Below are 23,888 nucleotides of genomic sequence, written 5' to 3'. Positions count from 1 at the left end.
AATGATCCTGGTACTACAGCTGTAATAATGATCCTGGTACTACTGTTGTAATAATGACCCTGGTACTACTGCTGTAATAATGATCCTGGTACTACAGGTGTAATAATGATCCTGGTACTACAGCTGTAATAATGATCCTGGTACTAGTGCTGTAATAATGACCCTGGTACTACTGCTGTAATAATGATCCTGGTACTACTGCTGTAATAATGATCCTGGTACTACTGCTGTAATAATTATCCTGGTACTACAGCTGTTATATTGACCCTGGTATTACTGTTGTAATAATGACCCTGGTGCTACTGCTGTAGTACTGACTCTGGTACTGCAGTAGTACCAGGGTCATTATTCCATTTACACAGAGAATCTCATCATGTTATGCTTAGATATTTTGCAGCTTGTACCACCCCAGCTGTCTGTCCTCCATGTCCCATTACTTAAAAGTGAAGTCACGTGATGCTGCTGGTGATTAGAAAATATCCAAAGTTTTCCGACATTTCCCGCTTCCTCCTTATGTGTCTGCCCTTGTTCATCTTTTTATTCTGAGTTCTTTTTTTTCGCCACCTTTCTCAGCATCCCAGGTGTTCAGCCTCTGCAAGCTTTGCTCATGTTGGTCATTTAAAAAGTATCACCGTCGTTTTGACCAGTCGCCATTACTAGTGGCAACTGGTGAGCACAAATGATTTTGTCTGTGATTTTGTCAGGTGTCTGCAGGCAGACCAATCAGCCACAATGATGTACCGCACCGTGATATTTTTATTTATTTATTGTTTTGACAATAGGCCAGTGAGGCCCCTTACGGGTCCATACCACCAGGAATCGTCCTGCCTCCCCCGTGGGCCCGTCTGGGCCTGGATCTCCTGTTTACCCTGCTCTTCTGTATTACTGTCATCATCGTTGTTAATTTCCTTAAAAATACACGAAATACAATGAACCATTCTGTTTTGATCACTTCCATAAAAAAAAATCCATGTACATGCTGAAAATCCATCTAAACCATTATGAGACTACTTATTATATGAGTGTTTGGACCAGCGTAACATCACTGTAAAATGGTACAAAACAAAGACAAAGATTGTTGTCAAGCTGAGACCTGACCGGTGACCCTGCCTCTCCAGCTGCTTCTCCACCTGTTTCTCCATCTCTGGTCCTCTTATTACTGCCTGTCAGCTTCTGTCACCAGTGCCTGAGAATTTTTTTTTTTGTGATTAAAACTTTTACATGGACTTGTTCTAAAATTCTTCTTATGTCCTCCTTTTCTTTGTTCTGACATCTGAACTCTGCCTCTAGCTAGCAGTGGGGACAGCCAATCACATTAGCCAAAAAATACTTAAAAGTAGAACCAGTCAGATCAGTTTAAATGCGTTATGAGGCGGGACTTATAATAGCAATAAATCACTCTAAACTCTTAGCTGTTTGTGGGATGAGGATGGTAGGGACAACTCGGGATACATTCCCTATCATACCACCCATTTCTACACCATCATCCAATCAGATTGAAAGACTGGGCCAAAAATCCACATCTGTAACTTCTGAGTCTTTTTTATTTATTTTTTTTTTTTTTTTTTTTTTTGCTGGATGATAAAACTTGATTTCCAAACACAAACTCTGAAAAAAATTGCAAACATTCTTTTATAACTGCAACATCTTGATGGCTTCATATTGAATCCATAAGATGCCACAATGCACCAGTAATCACATCATCAGCTGAGCATTGTTCTTGTACCTGCTTCTTTAATAAGAGTGAGACATCTCTGAACACAATCATTTCTATGTGCATCTCATAACAGGAAGTATTGTTGTTCATATCAGATCTAGCCATAAAGACATTATATAAACAGAGAATAAAATCTAACTCAACATTCCCTTTCCAAAGTTGACTACAAACTGCTTTTTATTTCTTTTTAGCTAACCAATTAATTTGATTCATTCATGCATTTCTAATTACTATTATTTAGGTATTCATTTAATTTTATTTTTATTTTGTATTATTATGTAATATTTTCTATTCAGAGACCAGCAACAAGATCATGCCAGAACAGGGCCGCTGCAAACCGTTTGGGTGCCCTAAGCCCAACTTCTTTGTGCTGCCCCAGAGTTCTTTCTTACTATTAACCTTCAGGCATCAGTTTCATTGTCTACCCTCTGAAGTCATTACAGACAAAAATGTTCACTACCAAGAGCTGTTTCAAAATTGTACAAATTCACTTTTTTTTCTATTCTTTTCAGCATGAATATCTTGAAAACCTGCTCAGGGACGGACTGGCATTTTGGCCCAGATGTTCATGAACACCACTAATCTTTGCATACAAATGAATGTGAATATCAGCTGTTGCGTAATAGCCTTGATATTAATATGAAATATTAATATTCAAAATTAATGAATCTCATTTGGATAAAATTTCAGCCTTTGTGGAGTACCACCCTTCTTTTAGGTTACTTACACGGTAAAGAAGGGAATAGCGTAAGTTGATATTCAAACAAGAACATATTTAATCAGTCGCTTAACTACTAAAGCGTTTTGAATTCTATTTGAAGGAACAAATTCACTTCCAAATCACCATGAAGAAAAATGCCAAGAACAATGTTGAGCATCACTTTATGATCACCGACGGAACTTCCGGGGAAGCAGAAAAAACAGAGCAGAATTACGATAGAAATAGAGTCAGGGAAAATAATTAAAATAACCTGAATAAATGCTTTGTAGGCAATTGTTATCTCATACAATATAAGGTTGGAAAATATAGGAAAGTTGAAATACAGTATCTCACAGAAGTAAGTACACCCTTCACATTTTTGCCAATATTTTATTATATCTTTTTATGAGACAACACTATAGAAAAAGAAGAAAGGAGACAAAAACATCACAGACAAAAGGAAATGACCCTCCAATCCACACCAGACAACAAACTGTTAGACCTGTACATGAACACACCAGAAAATTTCCTACAACTTTTACAAAAACAAAAAAACAAAAACAGAGCTGCTAGTCATTAAGAGTTTTTAAATAATAACCAAACCAAAAAGACATAACAGCGACCAGATACTAACTCACAGGAAAAATAAAAAGAAGAATTACCTCTTAGTATATAAACCCACTGGACACCTCAGTGACTGTGTCAGCATGCAGAGCATGAGGAAGAGGGGTGATCAGTCATGAAAAGTGGTGAGTGAGATCGTGCAAATGCGACCACGCCTCCACGGAGGCCAGAGACAGACCAGGGCAGCCCAGAGACCCGGGCCCCCAGCAGCAGCCCCGGAGCACTAACCCAAGCTACCCCGCCCCGAAGACGACTCCAGCCCCACCCGAAGGGCAGCAGAAGAGAGCCCCAGCAAGAGCCCCCCGCGGTCTTGGGGCACAGGTCCTAGTGGGCCAAGATCGGCAGCTGCCGGCCCTGCCAGGGACCGGCCACCCAGGGCAGCCCAAACGAAGGGCCCAGGAGCCCAGAGGTGGCCCCGCCACCCCCCAAAGGCAGAGGGCCCGCACCATGCCTAGGAGGACCAGGCCCCCCCAGACAACCGGCATAGGCCAGCACACACCCCGATGTTCCAGCCACACACCCTGGTAACCAGGGCGCCATCGCCTCCCCCTCCCCCCCTCAACCTACTCCAATCTGCACCCCATATAACCCCACATCCATCCATTTTCTGCCGCTTATCCGGAGTCAGGTCACGAGGCGTTCCCAGGCCAGCTGAGAGATGTAGTCCGTCCAGCGTGTCCTGGGTCTTCCCCAGGGCCCCTTTCCGGTGGGATGTGCCCGGAACACCTCACCAGGAGGCGTCCTAACCAGATGCCCGAGGGTAAACCCCAATGTACAAGCGCCAAGTCGGGGGGCAATGAGCATGCCCACACCTGCTTGGCGCCTCTCACCGGGAGCAACTCTAGAATGGAAGAGGGTCCAGCCCCTCTCAAGGACAGTGGTTCGAGAGCCCAAGCCATGCGTTAAGGTGTGTCCAATTGTATCTAGCCGGAACAGCTCAGCCTTGCGCACCAGCTCAGGCTCCTTCCCTGCCAGAGAGGTGACATTCCACATCCCTAGAGCTAGCTTTTGTAGCCGAGGATCAGACCTCCAGGGTCCCCGCCTCTGGCAGCCACCCAGCTCACACTGCACCCGACCTCTATGGCCCCTCATGCAGGTAGTGAGCCCACGGGAGGGGAGGCCCATGTCACCTTTTCGGGCAGAGCTCGACCGGGCCCCATGGGCAGAGGCCCGGCCACCAAGCGCTCGCCTCCATGCCCCACCTCCAGGCCTGACTCCAGAGGGGGCCCCAGGTGACCCACATCCGGGCAAGGGAAACCCTGGTCCTTGCTTTGTCATCATCATAGGGGTGATTTGAGCCGCACTTTATCTGGTCCCTCCCCTAGACACCTGTTGCCATGGGTGACCCCACCAGGGGCATGAAGCCCCCGACAACATAGCCGCTAGGACTGTCAGGACGCACAAACTCCTCCACCATGATAAGGTGGCGGCTCAGGGAGGAGATACTGTAAATTATTCTGTAGAATTTAGTTTAACTGTTATCAACACTAATGTGAAGCTAACTGAATTTATTCCAGGGATTTATGTGTAGCAAAAATTGGATTTACTTAGATCAGATGGGACTCTAAGAAAAAGAAAAGGGTAGTCATGGATGAAAATGATGGCACCATAGACTGTATATAAAAGATGGACAGAAGAAGAGCTGAAGAGCAAAAAGTGAAGCTCGTTGGGCGGTTCCTACCATCGCCATCTTGGCAGTGTCACGTGTGTCGTTATTCCCAGAAAATCCAAAAGTAGGCAAAGTGGTGGAGCTGAGAGGGGGACTGTGAGTGTGGGGGTGGATGATTGATGTGTATCAAGCTCTGAGCTGCCTGTAGCTAAAAGCTAACTGAGCAAACTCGGATCTAATGTGAACTAACAGGCTAATGAAGGTAGGCTGGCTAAAGCTAAGGTGCACTGTTAGCCAGCTAAAAACCGCAGTTGTGCAGCACTCTCCCTTCTTGGGACATTGGATACCTGTCAATCAAAAGAACGGATGAGTCAGAAAAAAATTCACCCCCTTCACAGTTGTCATGAAGGTAAACTTGACCTATTATTCCTAAAATAGATTTTTGTACCAGGCTTTAAACATATTTATTTCTGCTGTGAAGTTGGTCCTTTTAACATGGGAGTCTAAGGGGATTTGCTCTGTTTTGGAGCCCCTAGTGGATAAGGGAGGAAATTCAACTTTTGCACTTTAGCACAGGCTTCACATTTCACCACTGGAGGTTGCCGCTTTCTTGGCACACAGGATAGGGAAGCAGTTGCTGGTAGTTAGCGGAGTCTACAGGTGGAGGTACCCAGGTGGGGGTTTCCCAAAGTCCTTCCGTTAACCCGCAGGAAAAAGCAGCCCGTTAGTTACGACCTTGGTTCAGTGTCCAAAGCAGACCGGTGGCCTCTTCTCTTTCCACATATGAGAAGATTACTGGTGTAGAAAGCAATGATTCCAGATGGATTTTCTTTTGACCAGAGCCGTGGGATGGTTCTTGGAGAGTTTGTCAATAAAGCTGTGTTGCTGGTCAAATGCTTCTGGCTTTTCCAGGCTCTATAGACAAACTTTGGGCTTGCTTTCCGAAGTTTGCCAAAAATGGTAAAAAGTGATAAAAATCAGACAATGGGATATCTCTAGCGCTGAATGAAGAAGTTTATATTCATTGCTTGGCAACGCTTCCGGGTTTAACCCTCTGAGGCCGAAGATCACGCCGGCGTGATCAGAACACGTGACGTGTTTAAAGCCCCATGACAACGTGAGCGCTGCTGTCAACTGTGCTCGACAGAGCGGACTTGAAACTCTCTCCCACTTGTTATTTGGTGCCAATAGACCCCGGAAAACTGGAGAAATGTTTGTTTTCATTTGATAGTAAAAAAATATGTTTATCCTTGCGTAAATGCGCACTTGCAGATGTGGAATGGGACGGCGGGCGTTGCATTTCTGCCCATATATTCGCCACTTTACACACAGGGAGAAGTGGTCGAATCAGCTGATACTCTGCGTGATAACGTCACCTCAGCGTCGTGACAACATCAGAGGGAGCCGCCCAAATCGCGGTCTCGAGAGCCAGTCGCGAGAGTTAGAGGCGGGAGTTAGCAGCGCGTAAACGGAGAGCATTGGACAGAGAGATCGAAAGTAAGAACTTTTGGAAGACGGAGTGTTTGTGGAGATAATGAGGAGAACTTTGAATGTACAATCAGTAGATTGGAAGGATTACTATTGCAACAACACATCATCAGTAGGGTAAAACTAACCTGTCTCACGACGGTCTAAACCCAGCTCACTTTCCCTATTAGTGGGTGAACAATCCAACGCTTGGTGAATTCTGCTTCACAATGATAGGAAGAGCCGACATCGAAGGATCAAAAAGCGACGCCGCTATGAACGCCTAGAGCTATTTTATGGTGAGGAAGATGAAGACGTTATTTCATCGTCTGAAGAGGGGGAGGAGAGCGACGAAGATGACGAGGTTACAGACCCGTCATTTGTGAGTGACGTCGCCATTGATGAGAGGTAAGTCAAACTAAAGATGAATATTTACAGCTTTTCTTTTGTTTATGCCCGTATTTTCACATTATAAATCCGCTTTATATGCATATTACATTATATATTTACGTAGGTTTTTATATATAGAAGATCAGGGCTGAAATGATATTTAGATTGATTGCTAAATGTTTAGGAAAGTCATTACAAAGAGATGGACATATGGATTTTCCTGATTTTTATTTTGTGTCATATATTCTTTATTACTTGTAAGGTTTTCTTTTGTAAACTATTCACATTGTTGTGGGAAGCCAGAATTTTAGCGCCCACATTTGAATTCACTATCCATCATGTGCATATGAACAACAATCTAAAATCTAAAATATTATTTTCATGTGTCTGTATACAGATGTGAGGATAGTGGACCCTCTAGGCAGAGGCCTACACAGAAAGGGCGTGGGAGGAGCAGTCAAGCGAGGTCCAGATCTCCACAGCCACACCATCGCTTGGAGCCCTGGAGAACTGGACAGCACCCTGACGCTGCCCCAGAAATCAGCAGATTCATGCCGCGGCGACCACCAGGAGCCCAGGGGGACAGCCATGCAGTCTTTTCATCGCTGGACCTATTTCAGCTATATTTTTCCCCCACCACTGTGCACACATTGTGTGCTAACACAAACAAAAAAGCAGCACACAGTAAAGAGATCGGGAACAAATATAGATGGGCTGATGTCGACAATGAGGAGCTCTATAAGTTCCTGGGCCTCCTCATCTACACATCCCTGGTGTCACTGCCCAGCATCAGGGATTACTGGAAACAGGATGCGATCACATCTGTGCCATTTCCAGCCACTATAATGGCAAGGGACCGCTTCAGGGCTCTGCTGTCAAACATCCACCCCAGTGACCCGGAGGAGGATAAAAAAAATGATGACAGGAAGGGAACTCCTTCATACGACAAGCTCTGTAAGATGAAGCCCCTCATAAACGACATCCTCAGTGCCTGCCAGGCTCATTATCATCCGAGGAGGGAACTGGCTGTGGATGAAAGAATGGTGGCCACAAAGGCAAAAACTGGGATGACACAATACCTGAGGGACAAACCAACAAAATGGGGAATTAAATTGTTTGTTTTGGCCGACTCCAGCAATGGCTACATGGTCAACTTCAATGTTTATGTGGGAAAGAACCACACACAGATAGTGCATGGGGTGGCATATGATGCTGTAATTGACCTTATCCAGCCATCATATCTTGGAACAGGTTACCATGTTTACATGGACAATTTTTATTCAAGCCCTGAGTTGTTCCTGAAGCTGGCGGGGATGAAGTTTGGAGCCTGTGGTACTTACAGGGACAACAGGAGAGGGTGCCCAGGAAAGAGAGACAACGCTCTCTCAAAGAAATCAGAGAGAGGTGAAGTACGGTGGATCAGGGAGGGCTCCCTGGTTTTTGTAAAGTGGATGGACACAAGGGAGGTGTCAATGTGCTCCACAATTCATCCAGCATTTTCTGGGGAGACGGTCAAGAGGAGGGTGAAGGGCAAGGATGGACGCTGGACAGAAAAACAGATCTCCTGCCCTACCCCAATCATCGCTTACAACAAGCACATGGGTGGTGTTGACCTGTCCGAGCAGCTGCTGCAGTACTATTCCACCCACCGCAAATCTGCACGCTGGTACTGCACCCTCTTCTTACACCTCGTGGACATTGCCACCACCAATGCCTACCTTCTCCACTGTGACATCAAAACTGCAAACCAGGAGAAGCCCATGTCACACAAGGACTTCCAAACTGAGCTGGTGGCCCAGCTGTGTGGGGTGGACAGGAGCGGCAGACCAGCCAAGAGAAGCGCAGACCACATTCCCGTTCCCACTGCTGTGGTAACAGACACCAGCCAAAAAGCCACACAAGGACGTAGGAGTTGCCAACGCTGCCACCAAGTGGACAAAAAGAGAAACCTAACTCCTTGGAAATGCAAATCTCTGTGTAATTGTGGATAGAGTGGCATGTGTAAATAAAAAAAGAACTACAGCCCATTGCATATAGTGTAAAATATTTGTATATAGTTTGATTACATCTCAATTGTCTACAGTTGACTGCACTATTATTTTACAATTTGTTTGTTTTTTGAAGAATTGCAGCTGAAGTTTGTGTGTTTGTTTTGAAGAGTTTCAGCTAAAAACACCTATGAATTTACATGTTTTTCTTGTAAATATTTGTATATAGTATTACTTTATTTCAATTTTACATTTAGATATTCATATTAGAAACCTATATTTAGTTTTTCCAAGTTCCAAAACAGTTGAGTTAGCAAGTTTGTGGTTTTTATTGTAATAAATACCACTTTTTTTCAATTTGAATTTGATGATTTTTGTGTATTTTTTGGTCCAATATGTTGATGAAGTAGGTTGTAGTGAAATAATAACTATCTCTTCATATAGATGAAGTTGTGCTGAAAAAAAGAGACCAAGCATGGGCATGTGAAACATTTTTTTATGTGGTATATAGAGACAAAATCAAAAGTATTAAAAAACGGCCAAAATAGGCTCAGGATTCAAAGGGTTAATGTGAGCAAAAATATTAAAACTCACAAATAAAACAGAAGACAAATGGACAAAGACACAGTGCCAAAAAACAAACAAAATTCAGTTCGAACATTCTAATGGTACATTCTTTGTTCTCCAATTCTCTTTCTTTTTTTTTTCTTTTTTTTTGTTTTTTTCTGGGTTTTTTTTCCAACCCTGTCCTGTCCAGCATCCTAAAGCACAGAACGGTGATCTGTGTGCCATATTTTGCTTGACAGATTTGCTCTACCAAGGAAGATATGTTATTATTATTGTAATCTTATTTTATTTAGTCTTTATATGTCAGTGCAGAACCTGACAGTGAGATAGAGGATGAGGAGGAAAAAAGGGAGAAAAGGACAGCATTAAAATGTGTAAATAAGAGTTGTCTAGGCTGACTAAAACATACCACAGAAAAACAATATAAACTACCACAGTACTACATGATACATAAAAAAATTAGGTTGATGATGATATGAAAAAGTACAGTAGTCATCAAATGTACCTGCAGAGAAATGTACCAACACACAACCATCAGTAACATCTAGTCAGAAGCGGATGGAGAAACGAGCACGTTTTTGAGCATGCATGTGTGAACTTGTGGCCATGCAACAAGGAAGAAATGTGTGGTTGCAAGGGGGCTGTGATCATGCTGCACCCCGAAGCGTCAGTGGACCGCACGGAGGGCAGGCACCCCAGAGGCCCAAGGGCCACCCATTCCCCCCAGCAGAGCCCCGCCTAGGAACCCGACGGGGCCCGACCACCCCCATGCAAAACCATCGCTGGCCACCCAAACCCAACACCAAGGCTAGGCACCCCAGGGACAAGAACATGTCCGCAGGTGCCGCTGTGGGCACCCCTGCCTCCCCAAGACCACCTGAGGGCAGAAGGGCAAAGGCCCAGAGCCCAATGGATCAGCACTTCAGTTGCCCACCCACCCCTGGTAGCCCACGCCACCAAGGCCCCGGATCCGGTCAGACACACAGTCTCCCACCTAATGACCCTCCCGACCACCGACCCAGAGAAACGGCCAGGGCCGATGGACCCCCAAGGGCCCCCAGCCAGCCCCACCCCCAACCCCCACAGAACAACTAGACCCCAGCACCCCTTCCCACTACGTGAATGACTAATCAGCGGGGTCCAGGGAGACTGAGAGTTAACTGATGTTTAATGGATGCCGATGCAGTCTCTAGACTGATGTGATCCAACAGGAGATTTCTGTACTGGTTAATATTTAGATTGTTTTTTCAGACTTCCAGTTCACTAGAATAGTTTTCTTTGCGATACATAAGGCCGTGAGGACCATGTGTGCTTTGTTAGTGTCTATATTAATGTCACTTAGGTCACCCAGTAAACAAAGTTTAGGACATGCAGGAATGTTACATCTAACCCATGTTGATAAATCCTCACAAACCTTATTCCAGAACTTCTGGACAGGTGCACAAAGCCATAAAGCGTGTAAGTAATCATCTGCTGTGTTACCTGTGCACTGTGTGCAGATATCGGAGTGATTAAGACCCATCTTGAACATCCTTTGTCCTGTATAATGCGTTCTATGGAAGACTTTGTTTTGTATGAGTTGTAAATTTGGGCTGTCTGTCATATTAAAGGCATTAAGACATATTTGTAGCCAAGATGGTTGACTAGGATTGATGTATAAATCTATCGCCTATTTTGAAGTAGGTAGGGAATTTGAATTATCTATTTTTAGCATTAATCTGTATATTTTTGAAAGTAATTTTGGGGTACATAAAATCTGGTACCATTGGAGGAAATTCCAGGTCTGTTTGGTGAAGGGGGGATTTTGTGTGTATTATGGTTTTGAGTTGTTGATATTCTAAGAATCTGTTGCTGTTAATCCCATATTGTGATGATAGTGTATTAAAAGATAAAATGTTTTTGTTATGGATAATATGATGTAAGTATTTAATGCCGTTGTTAATCCATTCGTTAAAATTTAGCATATTTTTATTTAGTAGAATATCAGGATTGTTCCAGATGGGTGTGAGTTTACATGGTTTTATTGAGGAGTTGGGTTTTTTGGGAAATTCCCACCAGGCTGTCAGAGAAGCGCTGATGTTGACACTTTTGAAGCACTTTAGCTTTTTTATACTTAAGCTGAAAAAAGGAAGATTAGAAATTTCCAAATTGTCACAAAATGTTTGTTCTATGTCTATCCACAGGTCATCTAGTGGACTAGGTTTGAGCCATTTTAGGACGTATTGCAAGCTATTACCTTTCTTCTTTTTATCCTTTTTTGTATGTGATGCAAAAGAGATTATTTTGCCTCGCATTACCGCTTTCCCTGCTTCCCACAGAACACATGCTGGGACTCCTGGTTTGTCATTGCTTTCTAAGTATATAGCCCATTCTTATGGTCATGCTTGTGGTGAAAAAGTGAGCGTTGGATGCTTCTTGTTGATATAAATGTGTATGTGTGTGTGTGTGTAAGTGTATGAATATGTATGCGTAATGTTGTGTGCCTGTGTTGAATGCTATTAAATGTACTTGAATTAACAAATGTGAGTTTATGGTTATATATGCAGGTATTACTAAATGTACTGTGCAGCTTAGCATTAGCATTATGTGGTTTTGTGAGGTGGCAAATAGAAAAAAGAAAAACAAGAGTGCAGAAAGAGAGCAAAAGAAGAATAAAGTGGGAGGAAAATGGCAAAAAAAAGGGGGGGAGTGGGTTAAAAAAAAAAAAAATGAACCCATAAAAAAATAAGTCAATTTTTGTGAACACTAGAAACTGGCAGTATTATTGTCTAATGTGAACAAACATTAAACTCTGTGACTTAAGTCCAGTGAGTCTGATCAGCGTTTATATCACCTGTAAAAGTGCAGCGTGTGGCTACATATCTGAGGTCAGTAGAGCCAGGGAGTGGTGTTATTGTCACGATGTAACTGTCCATTGACGTAAAGTTTGTCCACCGAGATGACAGCGCGGGCTCCTCCGTCCAGGAATTTCCTCCTGATGGGGAACAAGCTCTTGCGATGCTCCAGGATTTCTCTGGGAAACTGATCACTCATGCTAAGGTCAGTCCCACGAAGCTGTCTGCTGCAACGCTTCACCTACTCTTTTTCTTTGTGGAGAACGAATTTAGCTACTATCGGCCTGGGTCTACCCTCCAGTTTTTTTTCCCCCTATGCAGTGAACTCGATGAAAGAAGATGGCTTTTACCTTTTCCTCTGGAAGTTTCAAGCTGGTTCTGATAAATGCTTTAACAGCTGCCTCTGTATCTTCCTTCAGCTCCTCAGGGATCCCTTAAATAACTAAGTTATCTCTCATGCTATGGGCCTGAAGGTCTAGGACTAATTCTTTCATTTTTTTCATTTTTCTCCGATAGTCGGCTTACCCCTTCCGTAAGACTTTCAACTATATTTCAAATTTTCTTTTAGAGAGTGAAACTCACGATGAAGAACTTCCAGCAGGGAGAGCCAGGCATCAAGACTGTATAGCTTCCCGTCGATGGAGATTAGGATATCCGTCGTATCCCTACCAGTTGGAGAAACTGGGCTGGTTGCTTCAGGGGAATCTGCCGGGCGAACCCTTTTGGAGCCGGTTTTCGAGCACGTTGTAGCAGCGTTGGACTTCCCCATCATGATCCGCTGGAAGCTTTCTTCGATGAAATCCGTCGGGCTGGTGAGATCTTCACTGTGATCCAGGGTGACCGGGTTGGTGTGGATTGGAATATCAACCCTTTTTTAATATATATATTATTATGATTATTATTTTAATTTTTCTCTGTTAGCTTGGGGCGTTTGTTTTCAGTAGCGCGCCATGTTGATCCTGCCATTGTCTCGCCGAGTCTCGTGTTACAGCATACTCCTGCGTCTACAGCCTCCTTCAATTCTCTTTCTCAACCCTCAACAAATATTTTTTCAACTAACTTTGACTTTATAAGTTTTTGATAGTATATTACTGGGTTAAGGCAGACCTTACACTGTTGTCCAATCAAAGCGCAGGGATTTTGGCACAGAGGTGGGATTGACATACAAAGAGTGGAGATTTATCAAATTTCATCTGCAAGTTTTAAAGATTATCTTTCCCAATAATCCAGCCCTAAAGAAACACATTATAACACAGTTTATAACGAAAGATTCATAACTCTTAACACTGAATTGTTACCAAAGCAGATTAATTAGTTCTTTAAGCAGGAATAAAACATTTGATTCATTTTCACAGCTAAAAAGATGTGTTTTGTCGTCCTGGACATGAAAAGGAAATCAAAATTTAAACCAAGATGTTCTCAGTTTGGTTAGGGTATTTCTTGATGTCAGAAGAAATGCACATTTCTGTAAATGCATCTAAAAAGTTAAGAGTTTGTTTAACAAAAGAAACCAAAAATCCTTGAAAAATGTCCACTGGGTGGTGCTCTAACTCCATGGTAGAATTAGCTTATGTATGCGATAAAGAGTCATGGCTGAAATTACTATTTGTGTTTTATCAATAACTGGGATCATTTTAACCAATTACTATGAAAAATCACAACATTTAGTACAGTTAAGCATTCAGTATCAAACCAATTCTTCACAGAAATACTTTCCTTTTTGACACTTTGACAAAGTCCAGCCTGGTTCCAGGAAGTCATTGCTATCTCTCTGGCGAAAGTCAGCTAGAGGCCAGACAGCTGAGGTGATTTACACTTGTTAAAACCTGGAAGAAAAACCTTTTGGGATTTAGGAAATGAGTCTGGGGCCCGGTCAGGCTCAGCCCGAAAGGGTGAAATTGGCCTCTCCTCCCGTGGGCTCACCACCTGCAGGAGGGGCCATAGGGGTCGGGTGCAGTGTGAGCTGAGAGGCTGCCAGAGGCGGGGACCCTGGCGGTCTGATCCTCGGCTGCAAAAGCTAGCTCTAGGGACGTGGAATGTCACCTCTCTGGCAAGGAAGGAGCTTGAGCTGGTGCGCGAGGTGGAGCGGTTCCGGCTTGATATAGTGAGTATAGACTCACCTCAGTGCATGGCTTGGGCTCTGGAACCACTGTCCTTGAGAGAGGCTGGACCCTCTTCCATTCTGGAGTTGCTCCCGGTGAGAGGCGGCGAGCAGGTGTGGGCATGCTCATTTCCCCCCGACTTGGCGCCTGTACATTGGGGTTACCTCGGTGGACGAAAGGGTAGGTGGGGGGACGGGTCCTGACTGTTGTTTGTGCTTGTGCACCAAATAGCAGTTCAGAGTACCCACCCTTTTTGGAGTCCTTGGAGGGGGTGTTAGAGAGCACTCCTTCCAGGTACTCCCTTGTTCTGCTGGGGGCCTTCAGTGCTCACGTGGGCAATGACAGCGAGACCTGGAGGGGCGTGATTGGGAGGAACGGCCTCCCTAATCTAAATCCGAGTACTGTTTTTTTGTTGGGCTTCTGTGCTCGTCATGGACTGTCTATAACGAACACTTTGTTCAGACATAAGAGTGTCCACATGTGCACTTGGCACCAGGACACTCTAGGCTGCAGTTCGATGATCGACTTTGTAGTCGTGTCATTTGCGGCCACATGTTCTGGACACTCGGGTGAGGAGAGGGGCAGAGCTGTCAACTGATCACCACCTGGTGGTGAGTTGGCTCAGATGGGGGGAGGATGCCAGTCAGGCCTGGCAGACCCAAGCGTGTTGTGAGGGTCTGCTGGGAACGTCTGGCGGAGTCCCCTGTCAGAAAGAGTTTCAATTCCCATCTCCGGCAGAGCTTCAACCATGTCCCCAGGTGAGGCGGGGGACATTGAGTCCGAATGGGCTGTGTTCCGTGCCTCTATTGTCGAGGCGGCCAGCCACAGCTGTGGCCGTAAGGTCGTTGGTGCCTGTCGTGGCGGTAACCCTGAACTCGTTGGTGGACACCGGCAGTGAGGGATGCCGTCAAGCTGAAGATTGGCTGACTGGAGTCCTATCAGGCGTTTTTGGCCTGTGGGACTCCAGAGGCAGATGGGCTGATGGGTATTTGCGGGCTAAGCGGAGCGCAGCTTCGGTGGTCGCTAAGGCAAAAACTCGGGCATGGGAGGAGTTTGGAGAGGCCATGGAGAATGACTTCCAGACGGCTTCGAGGAGATTCTGGTCCACCATCCGGCGGCTCAGGAGGGGAAAGCAGTGCTCTGTCAACACTTTGTACAGTGGGGATGGGGGGCTGCTGACCTCGACTCAGGACGTTGTGAGGCGGTGGAAGGAATACTTCGAAGACCTTCTCAATCCCACCAACACGTCATCCGATGAGGAAGCAGAGTCTGGGGTAGCTGGTGCTGGCTCTCCTATCTCTGGGGCTGAGCTCTCTGAGGTGGTTAAAAAGCTCCTCGGTGGCAAGGCCCGGGGGGTGGATGAGGTCCGCCCAGAGTTCCTTAAGGCTCTGGATGCTGTAGGGCTGTCTTGGCTGACACGCCTCTGCAGCATCGCGTGGACATCAGGGACAGTTCCCCTGGACTGGCAGACTGGAGTGGTGGTCCCCTTCTTCAAAAAGAGGGACCGGAGGCTGTGCTCCAACTACAGGGGGATCACACTCCTCAGCCTCCCCGGTAAGGTCTATTCAGGGGTGCTTGAGAGGAGGGTCCATCGGATAGTCGAACCTCAGATTGAGGTGGAGCAGTGTGGTTTTTCTCCCGGTCGTGGAACAGTGGACCAGCTCTACACCCTCTTCAGGGTCTTGGAGGGGGCATGGGACTTTGCCCAACCAATCTACATGTGCTTTGTGGATTTGGAGAAGGCATTCGACCGTGTCCCCCGGGGACTCCTGTGGAGGGTACTCTGGGAGTATGAAGTGCTGGACTCCCTTGTACGAGCTGTCCAGCCCCGTGTAGGACCGGTGTCAGAGCTTGGTCCGCATTGCCGGTAGTAAATCAGAATCGTTTCCAGTGCGGGTTGGACTCCGCCAAGGCTGCCCTTTGCCACCGATTCTGTTTATAACCTTTATGGACAGAATTTCTAGGCACAGCTGAGGTGTTGAGGGGATACAGTTCGGTGGCCTCAGTATTGGGTCTTTGCTCTTTGCAAATGATGTGGTTCTGTTGGCTTCATCGGGCCGTGATCTTCAGCTCTCACTGGAGCGATTCGCAGCCAAGTGTGAAACGGCTGGGATGGGAATCAGCACCTCCAAATCTGAGACCATGGTCCTCAACCGGAAAAGGGTGGAGTGCTCTCTTCGGGTCTGCAATAGGGTCCTGCCCCAAGTGGAGGAGTTCACGTATCTCAGGGTCTTGTTCACGAATGAGGGAGGGATGGAGCAGGAGCTCAACAGGCGGATCGGTGCAGCGTCTGCAGTGATGCGGACTCTGCATCGGTCTGTCGTGGTGAAGAGGGAGCTGAGCCAAAAGGCAAAGCTCTCGATTTACCGGTCGACCTACGTTCCTACCCTCACCTTTGGCCATGAGCTGTGGGTAGTGACCGAAAGAACAAGATCGCGAGTGCAAGCGGCACTGAGTTTTCTCCACAGGGTGGCCGGGCTCTCCCTTAGAGATAGGGTGAGGAGCTCGGTGATCCGGGAGGGGCTCAGAGTAGAGTCGCTGCTCCTTCACATTGAGAGGAGCCAGGTGAGGTGGCTCGGGCATCTGGTTAGGATGCCTCCTGGATGCCTCCCTGGTGAGGTGTTCCAGGCACGTCCCACTGAAAGAGGCCCCAGGGAAGACCTAGGACACGCTGGATGGACTACATCTCTCGGCTGGCCTGGGAACGCCTCAGGATCCCTCTGGATGAGCTGGTGAATGTGGCCAGGGAGAAGGAAGTCTGGGTTTCCCTGCTTAGGCAGCTGCCCCTGCAACCCGACTCCGGATAAGTGGCAGAAAATGGATGGATGGATGGATGGATGGATGGATGGATGGATGGATGGACGGGATCCACTGATCACAAAAGCTCTTTGTGTATTCGGGTGGAGTCTGACACCTAGTCTGGATTCAATCCAATTTTGGTGGGTGACTCTTTTCAAGTTCCTTTTGAAGATGGTGGGCAATAGTTTAGATAAACATTTTACCATCTGTTGGAGAAAAAAAAGGGGTTTGCCTCTAGGTCGTAAAAATCTGGTTGAGATGAAGAAGGGAATTTTCTCTGGTTGTTCTGAGTCTTGGAGAGGGTCACGCTACACAGCCGTGCAATTCCTTAAAGCCACTAAAACCATGCAGTGAGTTAGCAGGAATCTGTGGGGAAAGACACAATAAATACTTTCAAAAGTGTAATGTCTTACTGAAGTATAAATCTAAACTCCAGCATTTATCCTACGGTGTGTTTGATGGAGAAAGAAAAGAGAACAGATGTGAGAATTAATGGATGAGATGAAAACTGTTCCTAGACAAAGTGTAGAAACAGTGTCTCTCTGTCTGCTGCCTGGAGCTGTTTGTCTCAACCAGGTTCAACTAAAGATTGGATTGGATTTCCTCTTTTTTCATCAGGTCCAAAATTATTAGATTCTCCGACAGAAACAAGAAACTGCATCAGTAAAATGTCTGGACAAAAGTGTAACTAAATAAACAATCTTAAAATGTGTTTTATTTCTGTAATCTGTCCATCAACACCTCCACAGAAGCTCGCTCAAATGCATTTAGACCCCAAAGTATCTATCAGCCCACAGCAATAATCAATAATAAACCAGTCTGCTTAATTACTGTTAATGTTGATGAATGATCGATAAAAATGATCTTCTCACTTTCAATAAGATGATTTAATTCAGGAAGATATAAAAGAATGAAATTTAAGATCTGGCATTTTAACCAGCGAACACAACCAGGTAACCAGCTGTTGTCCTGGTTCATCAACTAACATCATAAATTTGAGGATCCAAACTAAGGTTTTATTGACGTGTTTTCATGACTTCATCTTAACTTTCTAAAAAGCTAGCATGTTCACCACTAACTTTTAGTGTGTTCACCACTAACAGCTAGCGTTTTCACCGCAGTCAGCATGTTCACCACTAACTGTTAGCATGTTCACCACTAACAGCTAGCGTTTTCACCGCAGTCAGCATGTTCACCACTAACTGTTAGCATGTTCACCACTAACAGCTAGCGTTTTCACCGCAGTCAGCATGTTCACCACTAACAGCTAGAGTTTTCACCGCAGTCAGCATGTTCACCACTAACTGTTAGCATGTTCACCACTAACAGCTAGCGTTTTCACCGCAGTCAGCATGTTCACCACTAACTGTTAGCATGTTCACCACTAACAGCTAGCGTTTTCACCGCAGTCAGCATGTTCACCACTAACAGCTAGCGTTTTCACCGCAGTCAGCATGTTCACCACTAACTGTTAGCATGTTCACCACTAACAGCTAGCGTTTTCACCGCAGTCAGCATGTTCACCACTAACTGTTAGCATGTTCACCACTGAATGACAGTGTGTTCACTGCTAACTGTAACAAATTTACCACTAACAGCTTGACTGTTTACTGCTGTCAGTGTGTTCACCATAGTATTAATTTCGTTAACAATATCAGCATCAATAAAAACTGGGACATTTTAGTTCACGAAAATTATATTATTAAATTATATGATTTTGCAGCAGTTAAATCCTGTCTCCTCCTCCTTCTCAGCTCTTCCACCACACACACACATACCTTTTCAAACCTGCAACAGGCAGGTGAACAAACACATGGGACAGACAGGAGGTGGATTCACGGTGAAAGGTTCAAACTAAAACATTAACCCCTTAAGCCCGACGGACCCACCGGTGGGTCCAGCAGGTGTAAACACAAGTTCATGTGTGTAAAACAGTTACTTTAGTGATGTAAGGATATTTTATTTATGTGTCTCAAAGAAGAATACCTAATGCCACTAAATCAACTCTTCAAGTGCATTTGGTCAACAAAGTATTTGTTAATAACAACTTTAAAATACGTATGCCACAAACAACAGCGCCACCATAACGAGTAACACCCGAAACAAAATGCAACAAAACACGTGATCCGTTCACTCCACCCCAACAGATTGGGTATCAAATGAAACTAGAAAAGCTGCACTTTCATATGATACCAAGCATAAAAAGATATTCGCCAAGCACCTCATGTCAGTCTCAAATCACAAAGCTAAACTTCGCATATCACAGCAGCCTTATCAGATAGCATGTTTATCACCAAATTCAGCACCAAATCCCAAAGCTATTCTCACAAACAGCAATATTTTTTATTTTCTTACCTTTTTGTGGTCATTTTCAGTCTATCTACACTGTTCTCGACCAAAACTCACAGCGTAGTAATCCATAATCGTGAAACTGCTCCCATTCACAGCCATTTTGTTGTCTTGTTGTGGGTCTTGGCAGTGTAAATAAAGTTTGGTCTTACAAGCTGTCCAACGATATCTTACACTTGAACGAGACTTTATCTGTCAGGTATAAATGGTTGCGCGTAAACAAAGGAGCATCATTGCCATTTTGCTGCAGTTACGCACGTGGGCGCACCGGAAAGAGCGAAAATCGAACAGCGTTCATTTCTTTGCTTCATTATAACTTTTTATCCATTTAGAACGAAGGATAAAAGCCATGAACATGTCCAAGAAATTACAAAGAACCAAATACACCATGTTAGAAGCTCTGGAGAAAATACAGACACTGTACATTTGGCACAGTTTGCGTATCCAAGTGGACAAATGGAGAGTCCGCCTGGTCCTATCCACACTAAAACCTGCATAAAAGCTATCAGCTTTGTTCTATTCTCAGGAAACTTTGTACAGTTGTAGTCAAGGAGTTGCTGAATGCATGCAGTGGTATTTTTATGTACAGAATGATTTCTATCGTGATGTTTTCATCTGTGTAAAAAAAAACTATTAGGCAAGGATTATTTTTTTATTTTTACCTATGGTTTATCACAATTTACACAGGCATATGAACATTCACAATATTTCTGACACTGGATTTATATTCCATAGGGTTTTACCTATCCGTTGAGACCAAGGTTATGTATATTGACCTGAAAATTACAGAATTATTGTTGATTTAATTCGGGTAGGTCTGCTCAGGTGAACTACACCTACAAAAACCCTAGGGTTCAAGAGGTTAATGGCCATGCTTTGCATGGGTGTAACCAGCTCTTCTGACGTAAGGTGGATTACAATATGTTTGAATGAGAATTAATAAGTTTTCATAGGCCTAGCAATCAGAAGTCTAAATTCGGGTTGGGAGCCAGAGAAGTGAGCAACAACAACAGGCAATGAAACATGTAGTTGAATAGCTACTCATGTATTTAGTGAGAACAACAATGACTGGTAACAAGAACAACACACTTGAACCCCACCCCCCCCAAAGAAACAAACACAGCTGGCAAATAAGATAAAATAAAAGGAGATGTTCAGTCTGGGCCCTTATTCCCCCGAATCAGTCTCAGAGTTTCCTGGTTTGATAATCCGTCAAGTCGGAATGTGCTGCGTGTGTGAGTGAACACGTGCTTATCTCTTTCCTTGCAACTTCTGGCTCGCCTCCAGAATCCAATCCTGTCTTTAGGCAGTGTGCTCCCGCTGAGTACTAGGACATTGAGTTCTCTTTCCAAACGCGACGTCTGGTTTCTCCAACCCGGATCCTGGATTTACAACCGGACGAAGGATGATTGCTACCCTTCTTCCAGGAATATTCAGGTATTTCTGACCCTTACCAAAAACCTGACCTATGAATAAGGCCATACATTCAGGTTTCTAGGTTCTATCAGGCAAAATACAATTAATGCATTAAGGCATATTTTAAGTCAAATAAAGTTTCATTCTCATCACTTTGATTGTACAACCTTTCTAGGATCAAAATTCAAAGGTAAATAAACATTTAAGAATTCACATTTCTCTTCACCTGAATACATAACATTCAATACCTTTTGTTCCACAAAACGTGAATTACATTACCATCTCATATTAGGATGACCTATAACTGCATAACATAAAATGTAACAGAACAAACTGTACCTTTCAGTACATCCAGAGATATTGCAGAGCATGCTAAACTGTGCTTGCAGCATTTTAGTCACTCAATATTACAAAGAAATTTCCTAACATTAGTCTCTGAACTATCTTCAGTAATCATATTTTAAAATAAAATTAACCGTCATCATATATTGTATGACGTACTCATTTTTGCTTCCAGTTTAGCAGCACACACAAAGAAATAACGCCAAAGCAATACAAACACATTTCTCACCGTTGCTCTGAGCTCAAGCTGCACGCATTGACTCACGTGCTTGCCGCAATTCCCAGGATGGTAGCCGCGAGACTAACCTGTGAAACATTGAACTAGCATTAGCACTCAACAATACTGGACTCGTCTTACAGGCGTAGCTTGTCTTCTGCTGTTTAACAGCTCGGCCCCGCGTTCCCAACCAAAACAGATGCTAATAGTGTATCCTTAATTTTGTGTTTAACACGGGAATTTCGTCTTTCTGAGCTCTCTTAAGCGTGGTTGCTCCTCTCTCGGCAACTGAATCCAAAAAAGACCGGAAAAAGGGAAACGCTCCTAGACTTCTCGCCTGATCTGATGTTAGACGTAGTTAAGTAGCTTCTGATTGGCTACTAAAAGATCAATACCCCGCGTGGGGTTGAACACGCTAGTGTTGCCTTCAAGTGTTATAGGATATTCTCCTTGCCACTAAAGCGAATGAACTCAGGAAAAGAGTTTCTGTCTCTCTTTACTCCTAATTTAACCAGGTTTTCTCCACCAGGTTACACAGGGCCCAAGAGAAAGAGAAGACGTGATATATGGACCCATTTTTCACTACACTGAAGTGGAGAAAAAAAACCTTATGCTTGATTTTATTCGAAGGGAAGGAACGGGGTCTGGAAATGTAGCTGGAAAAAACACAAACCTGAAGAGACACGTCGCAGTTCACCACAAAGACACTGTGGTAAGTTAACAAAAAGTTTGGTGGTGGTTGTTTATAACTTAACATTAAACCACTGGCTGTAATGTTCCAAAAATAACATTAAACCGACCACAAACTAATGCTGGCTAACTTACTAGCTTCATAGCTTGTAGCAATAGTAGCCACTTGTTGATATTGTATGTGGCTCACTAACTTACATTAGCTTAATAGCATGTAGCGACCATAGCCACTTGTTTATATAATTGTGTGTGAAGTTGAATTTTTGCAAACTTAGATACATTATATTTGTCGGGCAACTATGTTTTCAGTTGGATTGCGAGTTTAATTAAAGCAGGCAGAAGTATGAGCTAATCTAGGAGCTGCAAGCGAACTATAGTTAACACAAAACACCTGGATAGCTACACGTGGATGGAAACTAAAAACTAAAACGTACTAAAACAAATCCTCTAGACAAAATAAAATAATATGCCACACTTAATTCAAAACATGTTTAACCTACATTTTCTTATATGAAATAGCCTAATTGTGGTATAAAAGTAAGTAAAATTGTGTTTTGAATGTCTGGGATCGCCAGAGTTTTGTGATATCAAAATGGGGTTCCAAGCTAAAAAAGGTTGGGAACCACAGCTCTAGGAGTTTGTATCCCAATGTATTTATTTGGTGACATAAAATCTGTTCTGTTTGTCTTCAGGTTACCATCACAAGGACATTTGATCTGAATTGGCATCAATATTAATATAAATAAATGCATGTAAACATAAAAATGCCTGCAATTGTTTCTGCATAAAATAGGATAGTTATGTTTTAAGTATGAGTTTTTAAATGTAGTTTAACAATGTTAAACTACATTTAACAATGTTCTACTAGGGCTGGACAATTAATCGGTAAAATCGATAAATTGAATTTTCCATTTATTTGAATGAAAATCAGGATTTTTTTTCCATAGTCAGTTAGCAGCAGACTTAGCCCTTCCTCCACACAACAACGGTGTTTGTCTGACAGATTTTCAGTGAAGTGGTCCTTCACTCACGCCTGGGATTTAGCTGTTTGTATACCTGCAGTGAGAAATGCTGCTCTTTATGAGATGCAGAAGTCAACTTAACCCACAAACCCTAGTTAAGAGACAACCTTCATCACCGGAATTATTCCTGCAGTGGATCCTGTATGATAAGGATCCAGATGGAAGAGATCACGGATGCATTGTGTCGCATATTTCTATGTAAGATATGAAGTCGTTGATATGATGGAAAAGCTATGACATTATATGCTTTATTTTTGCTGGCATTCATTTATATGAACAATTAAATGTTTTTAATTAATTTTATTATGTTTTGTAAAACAAAAAAAATCGGAAATCGGATTTGGTTATAAAAATATATATCGCCCAGCTCTATGTTCTACTACCCACAATGTAATACACTACTAACAATGTTCAATATTATCTGCTGACAGAAAAGTAAAAGGGTAAAATGATTGTTCTGACTAAAACTAGACTAAAATGTTAACAGATTTTGTTGACTAAAACTAGAAAAATAAAATGTTTTCTTGGACTAAAATAAAGAATAAAATGCTCAACTTATAGTCGACTAAAATTTGACTAAATAAAAACGGGATGAGGTTGACTAAATGTGATAAAAACTAACAAGAGCAATTGAAACTGGACTAAAACGGAGACTAAATTTTAAAATGACTGATAAAATTAACACTAGTTCACCACTAACTGTTAGCATGTTCACCACTAACAGCTAGCGTTTCCACTGCTAACTGTTAGCATGTTTACTAATAACAGCTAGCCTGTTCACCCTTGTCAGCATATTTACCACTGATAGTGTGCTATTGCATTGCTAACAACTAGCATGTATACTGCTAACTGTTAAGGTGTTCACCGCTAACTGTTAGCAAGTTCACTGCTAATAGCTATCGTATTCACCGCTAACACCTAGCATATTCACCACAAATAGTGAGCATGTTAAGCTCTAACTGTTAGCCTCTTAGAAGATAATTAAAAGATTCAAAACATTTATTGTCCTTTGCACAGTAGGGAAACAAGTTTCCCTGAACAATGAAATTCTTACT

At 43.6% G+C, this 23,888-nt stretch overlaps 2 long non-coding RNA genes across 2 annotated transcripts; both read left to right on the top strand.

Annotated features, from left to right (window-relative positions):
• The first annotated feature begins 850 nt into the window (after window positions 1-850).
• On the top strand, window positions 851-20,642 carry LOC121628861. Its single transcript, XR_006008290.1, has 3 exons — window positions 851-862; window positions 7,217-7,226; window positions 20,551-20,642. It is a non-coding gene; the product is annotated as an uncharacterized LOC121628861 (long non-coding RNA).
• LOC121628858 lies at window positions 9,325-16,091 on the top strand. The gene is made up of 3 exons (XR_006008287.1): window positions 9,325-9,336; window positions 15,609-15,614; window positions 15,982-16,091. It is a non-coding gene; the product is annotated as an uncharacterized LOC121628858 (long non-coding RNA).
• Window positions 20,643-23,888: the final 3,246 nt, after the last annotated feature.

This window comes from Melanotaenia boesemani, chromosome 18, assembly GCF_017639745.1.
Source record: "Melanotaenia boesemani isolate fMelBoe1 chromosome 18, fMelBoe1.pri, whole genome shotgun sequence".
Lineage (NCBI taxonomy): Eukaryota > Metazoa > Chordata > Actinopteri > Atheriniformes > Melanotaeniidae > Melanotaenia > Melanotaenia boesemani.
The sequence above is the reverse complement of the archived record's forward strand: the minus strand, read 5'-3'. Positions and strand labels throughout refer to the sequence as shown.